This window comes from Eubalaena glacialis, chromosome 1, assembly GCF_028564815.1.
Source record: "Eubalaena glacialis isolate mEubGla1 chromosome 1, mEubGla1.1.hap2.+ XY, whole genome shotgun sequence".
In the NCBI taxonomy this organism is placed as follows: domain Eukaryota; kingdom Metazoa; phylum Chordata; class Mammalia; order Artiodactyla; family Balaenidae; genus Eubalaena; species Eubalaena glacialis.
Genome location: NC_083716.1, coordinates 37290185 through 37309397, shown reverse-complemented (window position 1 = coordinate 37309397; position 19213 = coordinate 37290185). Strand labels below are relative to the sequence as shown.

The window sequence follows — 19213 nt, the reverse complement described above, 5'->3', positions numbered from 1 at the left end:
GCTAAAACAGTTACTAAAAGCAAAAGATATTTTTATAATTTTTCTTTTGGATTTCCTTCTGAATTAAAGCCACAGAAATGAGTCTGGTAATTTTATAATCATAGTTCATTCACTGGTTCCCATCTGATATACTTTCTCTTATGGACACTTGTGTATTGCATCTGCAATCCCTTGGATGTTTGGTCTTTCCCCAACCTTATTAGCCATAGTGGGATGGAGAGGTCGCCTCACCCCATGGGAGATGAAAATGCCAAACTCTTGCTTTCCTGATAAAGCATAAATCAGCTTATGTCAGTTCTCTGTGAAAACTCTCCAGTGTCTCCCAATTCCTCTCAGATTAAAAGTCTTTATAGAGGACCAAAAGTTTTTCCCCTCAAAACATTCTCATTACTACACATTTGATCCCAGGAGAAACTAAGTGCAGGAGGGGATGCTGGGAGGGGAGGGGCCACTTGCTGGGGTCCCCCTGGCCCACACCCCATTTGGGAACAAAGCCATGTTTTCCTGGACCCCTCAGAGCATCCAGGCCGTTCCACAGGGCAGGAATAGGGAGTGGAGGGAAGGGGAGCCCTTGGTCTAAGTGAGGGATGCAGCGCCATCACCGGCCAGCGCCCATAACCATCCGTCTCCACACCAGCTGCGGGGTTAGCAGGCAGGGAGCCACTCTGCCCAATCTGTCCCCCAGCCCACGGACAGGCGACATTGTCAGGAAGGGATGGCTGGGAGACAGAAAGATGAGGCAGCAGGGTCCGGTGGGAGGAGCTCACTGCGGAGGAACTAGATGTGGCCCAGATCAGTGCAATCCAGGGAAGCGATGGGGAAGAGGATGGTGGGTAGTGCTGTAGTGGTGCTTTCAGACAAAGACTCTCCTAGAACGGAAAATGCTGTGTCCCTGTCACCAGGGAGACCAACGACCCAGGGGCCCCAGGGGGAGCCTAATGTCCCTGCAGCCCCTCCACACTCCCAGCCCCAGAGTGTGTGGGGGAGGGATGGCACAGAGCTGGCAAGGAGGACAGCCACCCCTTGCACAGCGCCCTGTGGAGAAACGCCAGCTCTGGGGAAGGAGGGAGGGCTCAGGGCGCACGGTGGAAGGAGACCAGGGCCCCCCCCCCCCACCTCTGCAGCCCAGGGGCCGAGGTCGGGGCAGGCTGCGCTGGTGGTTTGCTTGGAGGGTTAAGTGGGGCGGAGCGGGTAGAGTAGAAGTGGGCCCTGCTAGGGGCCCGAGCCCCTCCCGGGGAACTCCAGAGATCCAGTCTCGGAGTCCCAGTGGAGGGGGGAGGAGAGGGGGCCGCTGGCCAGCAGCTTCCATCAACGCACCCCGAGCCTTCCCTTTCCACCTGGAAGCTTCCCACCGCCCTGCCTGCCTGCCTGCCTGCCTGCCTGGGGTCCCCGCCAGACGCAAGTGATGGTGGCCACTACGCCGACTCTGAGTAAACAGCTGTGTGTTCTCACTGGAGTCGCCTGTGTTTATCTTACAGGGCATCGCGCCTCTCCAGTGGGTGGAAGAGAAGAGGAGGAGGCCGCGGCGGGAGCAGGGTTCCAGGGAGGCGCTCGGCCTGGTTGCGAGTTGGACCAGGTGGGCGAGCGCGGCCTCAGCACGGAGCGCCCCTCCTCTGGTCCCCGGGCGGTGCTTCTGGAGGCGATGCTTCTGGAAGCTGTGGAGACGAGAGTCCGCGTTTCGATCCCCCGGGTCGGAAGGCCGCCCTCCCTGCTCGCGAGTCCCGGCTGCCCGCACAGCGGCGGTTCCTGCTTTGGCCGCACCTGCAGCTGCTCGCATGGAGCACCGCCCGCCCCCGCATCGTCTCCTGCCTCCACATCGTCTCCTGCCTCCGCATCCTCTCCTGCCCCTGCATCCTCTCCTGCCCCTGCATCCTCTCCTGCCCCCGCACCCTCTCCTGCCCCTGCATCCTCTCCTGTCTCCGCATCATCTCCTCCCGCTCCACGGAGCTCGTGGTCTCCATCGTCCATCTCAAGTGTAGTGAGCGCGGCTCACTGTGTTATCACTGCCTCGGCTGCTCACCACGTGAGGGAGGAGTGTCTTCCCTCTGTCTTTGCTTTCAGGTTCATTCAGGTTCCTCGGGCAAACCTCGATTTCTTCCTGTCGATTTGGACTTGAACTTCCTGAAGAAGCTCGCAGTGGCCCCCTGCCGATCGTGGCTTTTGCCGCTGGCGGAGGCTGGGGTCTCACCTCAGGGCAGAATGTCTGGGTCTGGCACCTGTCGGGCTGCCCCCGTGGGCGGAGTTCCCTTTGGACGGACCCGGGGCTCCACTCCCTACTGACCTTGCAGGGGACAGGCTGGGGGCTGTGCTGGGCTTGGGCTCCTCACAGGTACTCTCCGTGGGGCGGGGCCCAGAGGCCGGCGTGGGCTGCACTTGGATTCCTGGTGCAGGCGGGGCCGGGTTAGACTGTGGCGGAAGCCGAAGCCAAGGGGGCCCCAGACCCTCACGGTTAGGCTGCCTTGGCCCTTCTGCACGGAGGCCTGGCCGAGGCTGGCTCTCTCCCAGCGCGGGGGATTCCTGCTCTGATTTGTGCGGGTGGAGAGGGCGCTGGGGGGTGGGCGGCAGCGGCGGTCTTCTTCCCCTGCCGGCTCGCTGGCTGCGCTGTGGCCCTCCGCCCTGTGCCCTGATCCTTCTCCACATCTGCGTTCCTCCTCGGAGTGTTCTCAGAGCAGCAGTTAGAGGTGGGAATGTGCTGCTTGCAGCTGGCGGGGACCCTGTGCCGTTCCTGGGGGCTGGGGAAGGAGTGCTGCTGTGAGATCCGCTGAAGGCTGAGGCTTCAGGGTGACCCGGTAGCCCTCTGGCTCAGATCTCTTATAACCCAGGAGCAGATATTGGAACATTACCTTGTCTTTCCGGCCTCTCAGTGAATCCTGGATCTCTGTCTCCACGTGTAACCATGGACGCCATGAATTCAGTCTGCCCGGGGTCCTGGTAGTCAGAGAGTAGCTCCATGTAGAGCTTTAGTTCCTCATAGCCATGACCCACAGTAATCCACGGATCCTTCACAGTTTGCTCTAAAGGGCCTCTCTTGTTGGGATCGAGAATGAGAAATTTCTCTAGCAGATATTCACATTCCATTGACAAGAATGGAATGTGATATATTCTGCTCAGAACCCGCTCCCACAGCTCCTTGAGTTTCCGTCCTTCAAAAGGCAGGAATCCATCGGCCAGTGTAGACAGGATGACTTCCTGTGGTTCTTCCCTGGAAGAGTTCCGGGCAGCATGAGGGGGACCACCCCAGAAGGTGTCCAGCTTGTTGTAAAAGGTGCATTTGTTGCTGAAGCCAAAGTGTGATGTTCCCATGCAAGAGCAGGTTTTCTGCCTTTAAATCTCTGTGGACAGTACCCTCCTGGTGGACTCTGCTTTCAGCTGCTTTGCTTTCCTACTGCCATGAGCCACGAGGTACTCAAACACCTCTCCTCCACTAGCGTCCTCCTGACAAGGCAGAGAGTTTCCTCAGCCTCCGTCACTTCAAATACTTCACTATGTTGATATGATCCAAACCTTCATGATTGCTGCTTTGCGGGACAGTCTCTGGAGGCTGGAGGAGTTCCGCTGAGTCTCATCAGTGATCTTCACGGCTCTCACTTTCCCAGCCAGGATATGCCGGCCAGCTTCACCGTAGCCCAGTCTCCCTTGATGATGGTCTCGAGGATCTGGAGGAGACCATGTGAATCTGAGCCTCTCCTCAACAGAGACGGCTCAGAGGCCCTGCAACACGCTGGACTCACTGCTGTGCTTGGAGTCAAGGCGTCCTAAGGTCGGCTTACATCTGGGAAGAGCTGGTGAGAAGCTTGGTCCAAATCAAAAGAAAATCAGTTCAAAGTTCACCCCACGAACTGGTCTTTATGACTGAATCAAAACACAATGCCAGACAAAACTAAGAATAATCAAAAGCAAATACCAACAAACTAATTTAAAAAGAAGTAACTAAGTAAAATAAAGAGAAACTGAGAAAAGTAGAAATAAAAGAATAAAGAAACAAGAACAAAAAATGAATAAAGAAAAAAAGGGAAAAACGAATAACAAAACAAGCAGAAAACCCACAGTGCCAAAGAGGAAAAAGCTAACTTTGGTCAAATCCTCCCAGGTCACTTAAAAGCAGCTTTCTGAGCTAAAAGGACTGATAACCTAGGCTCAGCTAGAGATTTATCTAGTTCTTGGAATTTAAAAACAATGGCTCCATTTGAGGTCATAGAAGAAATCGACCTGTCATGACTGGGATCATCCACAGTGATTTCTCACCTTTTGGTCCCCAGAATCCTTTACTCGTTTTTTAAAAAAATATTGAGTACCCCAAAGAGCTTTTTGTTTATGTAGGCTGGAGCAATCAGTATTTACCTTGTTAGAAATTAAAACCTGTAGGATGCTTCAGCAGCCTTTTCATTTCTAGTTTGAAAAGCTGTAATAATTTTTGGCTTTTAAAGAGCTCATTATGTCTACATTTAAAATATTTAATCATCTTTTCTTTAAACTCTAAGTGATTGTTCTCAAAATGGTGCCACAACTTAACTGGTATCACGATTCTATACCAAAATGTTCTATTGCATAAGACACAATAAGGTCCTTTATTAACATCTGAGGGAAGATAGCTATCATCATATTTCCATTTCTTATTTATAGTTTTGCCCCGTTTCTTTGCAGTGGATTCCTCTCTTCCATGAGCCAAAGTTTCAGCATCTTTAAATGTAGAAGTTGCAGCTGTGAGTTGAGAAAACATATCTACTCTTTTTAAGCCAACAATCCACCATGCTCTGTGTCCCTCTTATTCGGCTTGGGATGGCGGGTAGGGTAGCGGCATCTGGGTGTTGTCACCAGTAGCTCAGAGAAGGAAACCAAGATGCCCCTGCATGATTTAAACGTTTTAAAAAAACGTTTTAGTGACAGATAATATAGATACAGAAAAGTGCACAAATCATGTGTGCCACTTGGTGGCTGCTCACAAATTGAACTCACGTACTTAACCGGCATCCAGGTCAAGAAACAAGATGTTACCAGCTCCCCCCCGCCACAAGCCCCTTTCCAGTCACTTTCTCCATGATAGTAATCACTATTTTGTCTTCTAACAGCATAGATGAGTTTTGCTTGTTTTTGAACTTCACGTAACTGGAATCACACAGTATTAAACCCTTTGTGTCTGCTTTCTTTGCTCACTGTTTTTGTGAGATTCATCTATATTGCTTGCTTTGTTATGCTAAATGCTGTATAGGTAGCCCATTTTTTATCCATTTTGCTGTCACTGGGCATTTGGGTATTTCTCAGGTTTTGGATGTTAAGAATAGTGCTGCTCTGACATCCTTCTCCAGTGTTTGGTGAATATTTACATGGCTTTCTGTTGGATATATACCTAGAAATGGGACTGATTGCTTAAGAGAGCTGCATATTTTTGGTTTTAGTAGACACTGCAATTTGTACCAATTTATACACCCACCAATACTAATACATAGTATTGCCTGCCCTTTAATTTTAATCTTTCTGTGGGTGTGTGGGAGTGCAGCATTGTGGTTTTAATTTGCATTTCCCTGATGCCTAATAAAGTAGAACACCTTTTCATGTGTTTACTGGCCCTTTCCTTTTCTGTGAAATGCAGGATCAAGTCTATTGTCCATTTTTCTATTGGGTTGCCTGCATTTTTCTTATTGGTCTGTAGGTATTCTTACATAGTTTGGCATGAATGTTTTGTTGGGTTTGGCCCTGGACATACATTTCCTCTCCTCCCCACCCATCCCTTTAACTCTCTGATGCCACCTCCTACTATTTTATCAATTGCTCATCCCTTCCCTGCAGTTGGACTTCCTTCTTCCTTGAATATGCCCTGCTAGGCACACTCCCACCTCAGTGCTCTGCACTAGCTCCTACATCTTCCTGGAATGTTCTTTCCCCAGATCCACTTAGCCCTCTCCCCTACCTCCTTCAAGTATTTCCTTCCAGTGTCACCTTCTTAGTGAGGCCTTCCCTGATTTACATCTTTGGTCTTATAAGGTGTGTTGCAAGAACTATCTGCCAGCCCCAATCCATTGCTTTTGTTCTTTTTTAAAAACTTTGTATTATGTAAAATTTTAAACATACACAAAATTATAAATATTAGTATAAAGGCCCTTCCTCACAATCTTATTGCAATCTTATTTTATCCATAAATACTTCAGTCTGCATCTTTAATAGGTAAATACCTGTTTTTTAGAACACAGATATCATGCCACCATCCAATCTAACAAAAAGTAATAGTATCATATAATCCTAGTCCATATTCAAATTTCCCATTTGTCTCAAAGATGTTTTGTTACAGTTGATATGTTTGAATAAAGGTCTAAACAAGATGTACCTGTTGCTCTATTATTTTTTCCCATAGCAACATTGCCATTCAAATGCTACATATTTTGCTTACTTATTGGCTATTTTTCTGTCCCTCTCCCATTAGACTATCTATTCCATGTGAGCAGTGATTTTTGTCTGTTTTGTTCTTTGCTGTATCTCCAGCACATAGAACAGTTCCTGGTACATAGTAGACATAAAATAAATGTTTGTAGAAGGAATGAGTGAATGTGTGGGCAAGATGGATGTAATAGCCCAAGGGTTATGCTGTGTCAACAGGGTCACATCTGTTGTTTTCCCTTTCTAAAACTTGGGGCAACTTTTCTGAGCCTCAATTTTCTCATCGGTGATATGGGACAAATAACACCAACTTTTCAGGGTTATTTTGAGAATTAGACAAAAATGAGTGTACAGTGCCTGGCAGCTAATACACAATGTAGCTACTAATTTTATTTTTCATTGTTAACTGCCTTTGTTAGCCATATCTGTAAGACATAAACAGATGAAAAGACTGTAGTGAAGAACTTGGCCTTTCCCAAAGAGAGGTCTGGCCTTTGTCCCTGGCTCCTGGGAGGTAACCTCTAAACCCTTGGAATTTTCTGAGTGATAGGAATGTCTTTTTAATTTAGTGTCACACTTATGCTAATGAGGTGACTCCTGGTGGGCCCCTTGGGCCCCTTGATATCAAGCCCTACCTCTGGGGTAAGGGAGACAGCTGAATGCTGAGTTCAGGGACATGGGGCCAATCAATCAATTCATTATGCCTTCATAGGAAGTATCTATAAAAACTCTAGACACTGAAGATTGGGTGAGCTTCCCTGGTTGGCCATGCTCCATGCATATTGTCATATATCAGTGATGGGAGGGTAATCTGTCCTGAGAGGGTAAAGAAGCTTTATGTTTGGAAACCTCCCAGACTCTTCCCTTCCTGTCTCTTCACTTGGCTAATTTATTTTAATCTGTATCGTTTCTCTGTAATAAACTGTAACCATGAGTATAAGCTTTCAATTAACTCTGTGAGTCCTTTTAGTGTATGATCAAGCCTGAGGGTGGTTTTGGGAACCTGCTGGATTTACAGTTTGTGTCATAAGTGAGGACAGCTGTGGAGACTGTGCCTTTTAACTTTACAGTTGGACTCTATCCTGGCAGTTAGTATCAGAAGTTTTGGGAGACTTGACATTCTGAAGGACTATACCCTCAAACCTCACCTTTGGGCTAACTGCAAGTAGTTGGTGTTAGGAGAAGTGGGATTCAGGGGAATGACCCTGACTCACTGAAATATGTGGTTTGGGAAGAGAAAGGATGAGAGAGCAGGGCTTGACAAACCTTTGATTCCTGGTTGGCCACAGGGTCACCCATGGTATGGAATGGTGGCTGTGCTGTAATCAGTTACTGGAAGTAGAAACAGTCACAAGTGGAATATAGAAATGATGAATCCAACTCCTCAGGAGTTAGCTCATTGGATGCATAAGGAAATGCAAAGTAACAAGAAAAAGGCAGAATACACAGTTCTTTGGTTATTGTTATTTATAAAGAGCTAATATAAAAGTAATCGAGAGGAGTGGTGGACCCAGTGACCGAGCTTGGATTTTGGCAGGACTGAGCTTCTGCTTCCAGCCTAAGGACCACTGCCACTGGGTAAAGTTCAACTGAAAGAAAAAAGTGTGTGGTACATCCTGACACTGGGACAAAATTGAATTCTGGCCATTCTGTGTTACATCCTCTAGCCTCAGGGCCCCTAGCGATGGGTAAAAAGAAAAGCAGAAGAAAGTCTTGGGTAGATCCTGACACTGGACAAAACTTGGATCCCAGCCTTTCCATGGTACAGCCTCTGGCCTCAGGGCTGCTGCCACCAGGTCAGGTTAAAATGAAAGTAAGAGTAAGTGAGGGTACTTTCTGATGCTGGGCAAGCTTGAATTCCAGCAGGCTGAGCTAGAGCGCCAGTCTCAGTCACTTCCAATGAGAAGAGTTATGATGAAACAACAGCACATCAGTGTATATGTGTACAAAGGTTTCATTTTACCTCTCTGAGTTCCTGGAAAGTGCAGAGCTTTGTCTAAAGTCAGGTCTGAAATGGCATTTAGTAAATACTTTTGCATGGTGTATTAGAATACTAGACTTGGTGTCCAGATATCTGCTTTTAAATCCCTTCCTTACCATTTATTATCTTTTTGACTTGGGCTGCCAAACAGAATACTAATGCTGGGTGGCTTAAACAAGAGAAATTTATTTTTTCACAGTTCTGGAGGCTAGACTAGGGTACCATCAGGATTGATGAGTGAAGCCTTTCTCCCGAGCTTGCAGACTGTGTCCTCACATGGCTTTCTTCTGCATGTGCACACAGAGAAAGATATCTCTGGTGTCTCTTCCTCTTCTTATAAAGACACCAGTGCTATAGGATTAGGGCCTCATACTTATGACCTCATACAACCCTAATTACCTCCTTAAAGGCCTTATCTCCAAATACAGTCAGATTGAGGGGTTAGGACTTTAACATATGAATTGGGGGTGGGCTGGGGTGGGATACAATCCAGTCCACTGTAGAAATGTTGCTTAATTTTAGTTTGTATCTCATATGTGTCTTGCTTGGTAGGCCTGAAGACCAAATAAGGAGATGTATGTAGTAGACACTTAGTACTTGACTTTAAAATGTGTATCAATTTATTTTGTAGACCTCTGCTATGCACTAGACTATTGAGAGGAGGGGAGATGATAAAAGGAACTTAGAATTTATATAAGTAGATTGAACAGATTACATGTAATTTGATTATATGTTGATTTTCAGCTTATAAATTGATTTTCAGCATTTATGAAAAACACGTAGGAGTTTTTTGAGAAAGAAAACATTCATTTCCTGAATTTATATGCATTTTTTTACAATGAGCACAAATGTTAAATTAGCCACTTTTAGTCATGACTGGTGGGATTGAACATCACCGGAAAGTGATTGATGTTAGAGACCTTTGAAATCTATGAAGTGAAACACAAATGTAAAGCATTTGTGTTATATTTACACCCTGCATCTTTCTCCAAAAGGCTTTGAGGTAGTTTAAAATAAAACCCCAAACCCCAAAATGCATTTGGTTGTTTCAGTTTTCTATGGCTTATTGACATCAGTCATGAGTAGTGGGGCTAGCAGTTTGAGGGATTTGTCTTTTGTGTGACTGAGAACAAGCCACAGCCAATTAAAAGAACTTTTAGGTTGCAGTTGGCCTGACACTTTTCGTGCAGATCTGACACAGGTAACATAGACTGTGTACATAACCAATTTCTTATTCTGTGCTTTCCAAACAACATTTGCCACACAATCCAGATAATTTTCACCATGTGAAAAACAAGGACTCATCTGGTGGTACAAAAATCCTAACACAATTTTACAGCAAACATTATGTATGTACTTGCCATGAGCCGAAGGTCAATGCCTACTTGCCCAAACCTCCAGGAACACATCACTAGTTGTAGCATTTGGGCTTATTACTCACTGCAGCAAGGGAGAAAGCACATCATAAGGAACTGAGGGGCTTCTCAGTAAGAGGGTATTAGGAGGTGCCTATTATAGGATTTGGTTTCTTTTAGGTGATTTTGTGGAGGGCTTAAGGAAGCAGGAGTTTGCTTTGAATTGGATGTCAGGAAGCTGGGTTCATTCTATGAAAAAAAAAGGCAGAGAGGAGTGAAGCCATGTATGGTCAGGCCACTCAAGATGGCTGTTCTCTTGCTCTCAGTTCATCCCCTGTTGGACCAGTGCCTGCTTCTCCTGTATCTTCCTCACCCGACTGACCTTCCTATGTACTTGCCCCAGGCCCCAGCTGGTGATTGTTCTCATCAAAGGGGCCGTGAGGGATGTGCCCTTCTGCTGGTTTCCCTGGTAACTAATGAGCCCACCTGACATCAATTCCCCTGTAACTGATCATCTTTCCCCCGCCGCCCCAGGAGTGAAGAGTGCCGCCATGTCCTGCCGTGGTGGGGTGTCGCTCCAGGACCTTGCTTCAGACCTGTAAGCTCCCCCATTCATTAAGTCTCTTGCTGACTCCGGGCTCTTTCTTTAGTCAGGAAGCTGGGCAAGCACAGGCCTGGTAGGCTTGCGGGGTGCTGCTCAACAAGCCATCAGGAACGGCAGGAGTGGAGGGCTGACTGTGGGAGAAGGTAAACAAAATTAATGAAGCAAAGAGTTTATCTTGTTCATTTGGGGGGTGGGATGGGCAAACAGTAGGCCCTTTGTCTGGGGTGGGTGGTTTGTGCAGTTAGTGGCGGTAAGAGAGGGCTAAGCAATAGGTTGGGGCCAGATTATAGAAGGCCTTGAATGTAGGAAATGGGGAGCCATTGAAGATGTTTGGAAGGAGTGCCAAGAAATCATAAGAAATACTAACCAGCGCTCACAGCTCACCCTGATGTTCCTAACACGGAAGTGGCTTTCATACTCTTCTGACCATGTTACGGTAAGAAATACATTTTACACCAGAACCTAGTACGCACACGCACACACACGCACACACACGCACACACAAACACACGCCTGAAACTTAAGTTCAACAGAACACGACTCAGTCTCACTGAGCTGCCCTCTTTCCCATTCCATTCGACTACTCTCCACCTCTCTCTCTGCTGCTTCACTCTGTTCTAGTTCATGCTGGCTTTTACTCACTAAATTGATTTTTCTTCCTACTCAGGGATGGCCCGAGGTTTGAAAACTATTGTTTTAAGGAGATGAATCAATGTGGTGAGGGGAAATAGGAGTAGGATGGCTGTTCATAGGGAACAGCAATAGTTCATTTACCAAAATTCATTAATTCATTCCATCAAAAACATTTATTAAGAATCTCCTACATACCAAGCATGAAGATACAACGATACCCAGACCCAGTAGTGTCCTTGAAGAGCTCACGGTCAGCAGGGAAGACAGGTAGTCAATTCACTGTTGCAAGTCTTTAATAGATAGTTGAGAATATATCGCAGGATGATCTAAACTACCTGAGGAAACTAGGGAAGGTTTTACAGAGAAAAGGGCATTTGAGGTGGTTCTTGAAGACTGAGTTTGCTAAGGGGAGGGGACTGGTGGAGTGTATCCTAAGGGGAAGAGTCCTATGACAAGGACATGGAGGTTTGAAAGCACAAAGTGTGATCCGGGTTGGGTTGCCAGATTTAGTAAACAAAAATAGAGCATGGGGAATTCCCTGGTGGTCCAGTGGTTAGGAGTCTGTGCTTCCACTGCAGGGGGCATGGGTTCTATCCCTGGTCGGGGAACTAAGATTCTGCCCCACAAGCCAAGTGGCGGGGCCAGAAAACAAAAAATAGAGCGCAGCCAGTTAAATTTGAATTTCAGATAAACAGTAATGTTTAGCATAAGTATATCCCATCAATGGCTGGAACATAGGTGAACCTGGGGGTGTATTGGGATCACGTTGTGAAATGTCATGAGAGAATAAGAATCTCCCCTCTAGACTCAAGCTCACACTGAAGGCTAGTTTGGGGAATAGTTATAGAATGCTTGGAAAGAAATTTAAAAAATAAACACAGAAAAATATTCAACCCTTGATTCTTTAGCTTATTAACAATAAAGGTAGAATCCCAGTGTGTGGGTGGGATGATTTTTAATTATTAATGATTATTCATTGCATTTGAGTAATTCTTTCTCACCTTCTATCCTGCTGATTTTAATTGTTTCCAAGAGGCCTTTGTCCCCGTGTTTAGTTGAGAAGAGGGAATGAACACATTTTACCCTGTATACCGATTTCCTATTACATTCTAGCCTGAAGTCACATTTAGGTTGGTAACAGTCATGGAATGAATAACAGGTGTGTGATCAGCCAAGTGAATCTTTGTTGTGTTTAAGCAATTTCCCAGATGTAATAGCCACAGGTCTTGTATCTTTCATCCTGTCCCCTCTGCCCGCCTCCCACCCCCATTTGTGGAAACGGTTCCCCTTCCTCAGCTACTCTTCAAAATATTGGAAGGGTGGTTCCTGGCAGGCCAGGGGGGCACGTGACCCAAGCTGGACCAGGCTGACTTCGGTCTCTCTTGTCATAGTTGTACTTGTGACTTTAAACTCAGGAGCTCATGGTAGCCGTGTTTTTCTGCCATAGGGGCTGGAAAATCAGAGGAAGTCAGTCAGTACTGGGAGGTGGGGAAGGGGACATGGGCAGCCATTCAGTGAAGGAAGGAGAGACAGCGTGAGCCTTTGTGTTAAAGCAAAAGCATACTAGAGTGAGAAAGTGAAGAACGAAGAGACCCAGAAAAAGAGGAGAGAAAGAGAAGGAGCTAGAGACAGAGACAGACAGAGATAGATAGATAGACAGACAGATAGATAGGGTTGATTGCATTCCTATCTTTGGGTTTTGTGCCATTTTACCTTCTGATGCTTTGATGTTTAAGATCACTTATGGTGGATTCTGTGACTTGAAACAAGAGTGCTAATTAAAAAATCAGGTCACTAAAGTTGTATTGAAAACCACTGTGATTCTCGTGGTTGAGTGGGGATTATGAGAGGGGTATTTACTCACTAGGTAGAAGCTGACCCCAGAACTCCTTCATGGCACACAGGAAGAAGTATAGTTTTCATTAAACTGTGTGCACTGCTGCACGTGACAAAAACTACCCAGGCACACAGTTTCTCTTTTCCTCCTGGAGCGAGTTCTGGATTTGTTCTAGGAAAAACCCGTGGGTTTAATTTGAAGCCAGTTTATTTTGGTTGGTTGGGTAGTTGTTTTGTGGTACTTTTAATACTAGACAAATTGGTGTTTCCCAGGGTGAGTTCTGTGCTCTGTGAAGCTGCTAGCTCAGCCATGGAATAAAGGGGGGAGGGTGGTCCTATGGTCAGGTCACACTGGGGTTAGGTAAACCACTTTGTAGTACCTTGCGGAGCCTTTGCTCTGCTCATATGCATTGTGAATTTCTAAAAGGGAGAGAGCTGCTGCCTCATTTCCTAAACTCACTTGACCACGGCATGGAGTATTTCATCGGACTAGCATCTCCCAGGACACACTGTGGGATAGGATGGCTGAGCACATATGGTGTGGCGGGGTGGCCATCCCTCCTCCTTTGTGTAAAAGGGGACGTCTCCCACCCAGTGCCTCTGGCACGTGGCTTTGCTTTCCAGGTGACCAGAAAATGATCTGACTGCCAGTGATTCTCCAGTACTCTTGATGTTGCTAAGAGAAGAACAGAGTATTTAAAAAAGCATCACCCAATAGAAAGGGAAAGTTTGGCACAGTGTGTATCTAGGTCAGGGGGTCCACAGACAAGAGATCCATGGAGAAAATTCAGGTGCTCTGTAAACCTGGATAAAAAAGAAAACTGTGTGTTCATTTTCATTAACCTTTGACCGAAATTCAGCATTTCCTACGGTTATGAATGTGGCAACAGACCCCGGTAATATGAGCAGAACCTGTGACTTTGTCAGCAATAGAAATCATAGGTTTAATCATATTATGTCACAGTTGTTGCAGGTTTTTCAGAATATCATTTATGCTTCTTGCTAGTTTGAAATTATGGTAATTATTATGCCTGCCATTAGATCGATCTTGTTATTTAATGCATTACTAAAGAAGCACATATTTACCAAAGTGGTTTTTTTTTTTTGGCCACAGTGTGCAGCATGCAGGATCTTAGTTCCCCAACCAGGGATCAAACTCTGCCCCCTGCAATGGAAGCACAGAGTCTCAACCACTGAACCACCAGAAAAGTCCCTCTCTGGGATTTAGGTGCCTTTTGTGTAATCTTCACTGGGTTGTTTCAGAGAGAAAGTGGAAAATTAGCCAGGTGAGAATATAATCTGTAGTAGGTTAAATTGTGGCCCCTAAAAGATATATCTAGGTCCTAATCTCTGGTGTTTGTGAATGTGACCTAATTTGGAAAAAGGGTCTTTCCAGATGTATTTAAACTAAGAATCTTGAAATGAGAACATCCTAGATTTAGGATGGGCCCTAAATCCAATGACAGTGTGCTTATACGTGACAGAGAAGGAAAATACTCAGAGGCACATAGGGAATAGGGCCATATGAAGACAAAGGCAGAGATTGGGGTGATGCAGCCACAAGACAAGGAATGCCAGCAGCCACCAGAAGCTGGAAGAGGCAAGGAACACATTGTGAGGACACAATGAAAATGTGGTTGTCTATGAACCAGGAAGCAGGCCCTCACCAGACACCAAATCTGCTGGTGTCCAGATCATGGGACTTCCCAGCCTCTAGAACTGTGAGATATAAAGTGTTGTTTATAAGCCACCCCATCTATGGTATTTTGTTATAGCAACCTGACTGGAGTAAGACAGACATTCTTATGCAGCTTCACCACATTTTCCATTGATTCAGAGTCCAGCCCCAATTGGTTCTGAGCTTCATTTATCTATAGTTCTCTCTAGCTACTCTCTCTCTTTTCTTCTCCTTCTATGATAGAATCCAAGGCACCAAAAGACCTAATAATTACTTCCTGTCTCATTCAGAGAGTTGTGTCAATGGTCCCAAATCAACAGGCGTGACTATACCTACCTGATCTGATTCTGTACAAATAGATTTTCCCTCCTCTTGTGAAGATCAGGAGGCTGGAACGATGAGAGACCTGGAAGGAGACGATTGAGGGAGGTCCCACTCTTTCTCTGGGCATTGCCCTGCTCCCACCCCCAAGAGCCTATATCCAGACCCTGCCCCTCTACTTGTCCCCCTACTTTTACACACAGGAGCAGGAGAAGAAGGCTTTGCATGGAGGCGATTGTTACTGGCGTGTCACTGTATGGGGTGGTGCCCTTCCGGGGGCCATTTGCAGAAATGACTAGGAGTCTCCTGAGAAAGAATTTAAGGTAAGGGAAGAGAGAATGGGAGAACACGAATTTGGTCTGGGGAACGTGGCTCAGTGTGAAAGGGAGGGGAGACTTTGGGAGTATTTTGCATCCCACACCTGCCATCCCTCCCTCCCTCCCTGTCCGAGGCACTTGTGCCAGAGCCTCGAGGAGTGGAGATTGAGATGAAGTACATTAAAGCTCCTCTGTCACTGCAGTTTCCGTACGTGGTGACTCGGGTACATGCAGGGAGTCAGCAAACCTTTGTCTTGGGGAACAGGTGGCCTGGCCAAGGACACCAGGCTCAGCTTGGGCTTTGGAGAGAGCAGTGGCAGGAGTGTCACCATGGCATGTGGAGCAGGGAGGAGAAGCCCCATGGAGATTCCATGGAGCTCCCAGACATATTTGGGAGTGGGGGGTAGACTAGGGCAGGGCTGGATTCTGCTCTTGTGGGTGGAAATGGAGCCAGAGAAACAGGGTTTTACTTCTCTCTTCTGTTTCTCTTATGGAGATGCCGGTTTTGACTCCAGGCTGGAATGACCTGGGAAACACTGGTGACAGTAGGGGTCTAATGCCAGTCACATCTGCTGAAAGCCGTCAGTGCTGGAGCCCAATGAAAAACAATAAGCTCACTTTTAAAAGCCAATGAAAAGAACTTATAAAACTTGCAATTTAGTGAAACTGATCAATAAAGATAATTTATTTTGTATAGATGTGGATAGTCAACTTGAATTACGCAATAAATCTCCAGGGTTAGGACACATTAAGGGCATCCTATCCTTTCTTCTGTTCCCATTATAAACTTGCAGTCGTGTGGCCAAAAGCTGCACCTGCAGTGAGAGGGCAGCTTTGGTCCTGCCGCTTCCTCCTCTGCTGCCCGGGCCAGCTCAGTGAAGAGGATGTGTAACGCTTCAGGGGGCTTCCTGGTTCTCTGAGTGAAGGTACTGCTCCAAGGAGCTTCCAGAAAATGTCTCTGTGGCTCTCCTCTCTCGCCTCGGTCTCTCTCAGCCGTCTCAGGCTGTCAGTCAGGAGGTGTCCAGTATCTGCGAGCATCTCAGCATCTCCACTCAGGCCTCCACTCACCCAGCAGCTTCTCCTGGAAGAGCAGCTGGGAATCCTGGGGATCAGGGACTCGCACTGGGTCACCTTTAATTGTGGGGAAGTGTTCTGGCTTTTCAACCAAGTGCCGTGGTTACTGAGCTACCATGGGCAAGGTGCTGTGTGCTAGGCAGAGTGGGGAAATCTGCAGGGCTCTACATACTGCCGCCACCCTTAAGAGTGTTTAGGGAGAGAGAACACACACTGAAATTAGAAAAGGAAGAGAGAAGAAAGCAACAGGACGGTGTCATGTAATGGCTAAGAGCTTGGGCTCTGAACTCCCAGTGGCCCTGGGTTGACCCCGTAGGTGCGGGTCTCAGAACTCCTTGTCACCCGGTCGACACTACCCTTATGTAGAGGAACTGGCATCCTGTCAGGTCCCAGGTGCTGGTGGGCGACCTAGAAAATTGTGAGGAAGTCCCTTCAGGAAAGCTCAGGTCCCCTGAGGTGTGGGACAGAGGCATGAGCACTTCACCTGCCTGTATCTGCTCCTGGGTTGCCGTGAGGATTACTAGAGCTGATTTATGAAAAGCAGCCAATTAGCACAGCTACTAGCGCATAATAATCTCTCAAAAATAGTGCTATTATTGTTTCAACAGGAAGAATTGCCAGACTCCTGAGGATGGAAGAAATTCCTGGAGGGATTTACTAGAGGGAAGCGATTTAGGCAGTAAGAGGCTTCTGGGGTGGGGGGATCTGAGAAAAGGTGACGTCAGGCAGATGTGCTGTAAGATGGCCTTGAAAGTGTCATCAAGATATCACCTAGTGACTGGCCTTGGAACTGTGGAGGCAACATTTATTAAAGATCTGTGGCTTTGTTACTGACCAGGGTTCTTGGCCTTCCTTAATAGAAATTGATGAGAGGCCAGACACGAAATTCAGGCAAGGCTTTAGTGGGGCCCCTGCTGCAGCAGGCGGGGAGCGAAAACAAGGGACAGTTTCCTTGCTCGATCCCTGATGGGGGCGGGGGCTTTTGCCTTATATGGGTGAGGGTAGGGGTGTGTCCAGGGGCCAGGCTGGAGGGGTGACTTAGGTGGTCTGCCCACCCCTTGGGTGGTGGTGTGTGCAGGGGCATGCACAGTACCCTGCTTTTGCTCCTGGCCCTTCAGAAGTGGAAGTTGGATTTTTGGTCTTTTTGTATTTTATTGTCCATAATTTGCCCCAACTGTGCATGCACGCAGGTATTTTTAGTCCCTTATAGTTTCTTTGTATTCTGTTGCTGAAGGAGACCGTTGTCCAGGTGCAAGCACTGCAGCAAAGAGTCCTGGGTCCCAGGTCCCAGCCTGTCTCAGCTTGAGTCCCACAGACCCGGGAGAGCAGGAGGTGTTTTGAGTGGCAGGACCTGAGGGGAGCCAAGGCCCAGAGGCCAAAGTTCAGGGGGTGTTGAGGGAACAGTGGGTAAACCCCGCCCCTTCCCAGTTGGAGCAGAGGTTGGGTGCAAACTGTAAAATCGCAGAGAGCATCTTTGAGGCTGTGACAAAGGGAGGAGAAAGCTAAGGGGAGAAGATCAGATACCTGGGAAGTCTAGAGCAGCCCCAGAGGGAAGTCACCTGCAGGGCAGTGCTGGGGTGTATGTGGGATGGGGTGCAGGATACCTCTCCAAAGCAGGACTCACCAGAGAAATATCTCTCCCGGCCCCGCTGGAGTGTATACCCTCCTCCCCAACTAATTTGAGGCTCACGCCCCCTTCCCTGCCCTGGGCTGCTGAGCGAGACAGTGGGGAGGCCCAAGGGGTGCTGCTTACTTTAGCAAACAGCGGCAAGCCTGTGCCAAAGAATCCTGAAAACGATTAAGACTGCAAATTAAAGTTTAGGAAACACACAAAATGAAACAGGGCCTTTTAATATGTAGCCCCAAATAGGCAAACTGCTCTGTTGGAGCTATTCAGCTGCTGTGATGCTGAGCTGCCTGCAGCTGCGCTCTTACAACTAAGGTTGAGCAGTGCACGAGGTGACCACAGCCTGTGAGGAAGCCGGCTCTGCATTGCGGCTCTCCGCCCTGCACCCTCCGGGACGCCAGGCGCTCCCTCCTGGCTTCCTGTACACCCAGAATGAGACGGCCTCCCCCTTTCCTGTCAGTAGGGGCAAGCCCAGAAGGATGAGGCCGAGAAAAGGTCATTCATTGGCTGTGGAAGCTGGAGATTGGGTGACCTTTGCAAGGGCAGCTTTCACAGGCCCTGGAAAGCGGAGGGCGCCGACGGGCTCCCCCACTAGGGGGCGTGCTTGGCCGACTCACCAGCCCCTCGGCAGCCGGCCTGTGCGGGAGGAGGGGGGGCCTCCACCTTCCTCGCCCGTGGAGGCCTTCACACCCTCTTCACAAGTGAGTACTTTAAACAACAACACCATTTTCCTTTTGTGTTATTTATTTCAAAACGAATATACAGAAAATTTGGAAAATACAGAAAACCACAGACAAAAAAAAAAAAAAAAAAAAAAAAAAAATTGCCCACAATCCCTGAACTAAAGAATTTCTCTGTTAGCATTTTAGTGTGTAATGAGTTGAATTTTTTTTTTTTCTTTTTTTAAATTAAGTAACAGCTGGCATCGGCATTCATCTTTGGGGTGAAATTCTTTTTTCTTTCTCTTCTTTTTTTGAGAAAATAAACTGGTACATTTTCTGGTTCTTCTCTTTTTTGAGAAAAATAAACTGGTACATTTTCTGGAGAACATCTTGCAAGAAGGAGAGAGATGGGGGTGTGGGGACCGGGTGTCCTCTGACAAAGGGGATTCAGAGGTGGGAGGAGGCTGGATGATCTGGCTTTTTATTTTGGCAACAAATTTAAAGAACATTTGTTGCATTGTGTGAATGGGTATTTTGGGGGTGCGGTGTGGAGGTGTTAATTTCGGGTCTAGATCAAAACAAGTAGCATAAACATGGAGTCTGGGAAGAGGGAACTCAGCAGGCCATGAGCACAGAAACCCACGTGAAGCTGCAGAAATCTCGGGGCGGGCGTTTGGACTTATACAGTCTGTGGTGGACTGACAGGGGTGAGTCAGCTATATCCAGAAATTTGGGGAAGGAAAACATCCAGCT

At 47.2% G+C, this 19213-nt stretch overlaps 1 pseudogene; it reads right to left on the bottom strand.

Annotated features, from left to right (window-relative positions):
- Positions 1–1592: 1592 nt before the first annotated feature.
- Positions 1593–15429, bottom strand: LOC133091071 (serine/threonine-protein kinase MARK2-like; annotated as a pseudogene).
- Positions 15430–19213: the final 3784 nt, after the last annotated feature.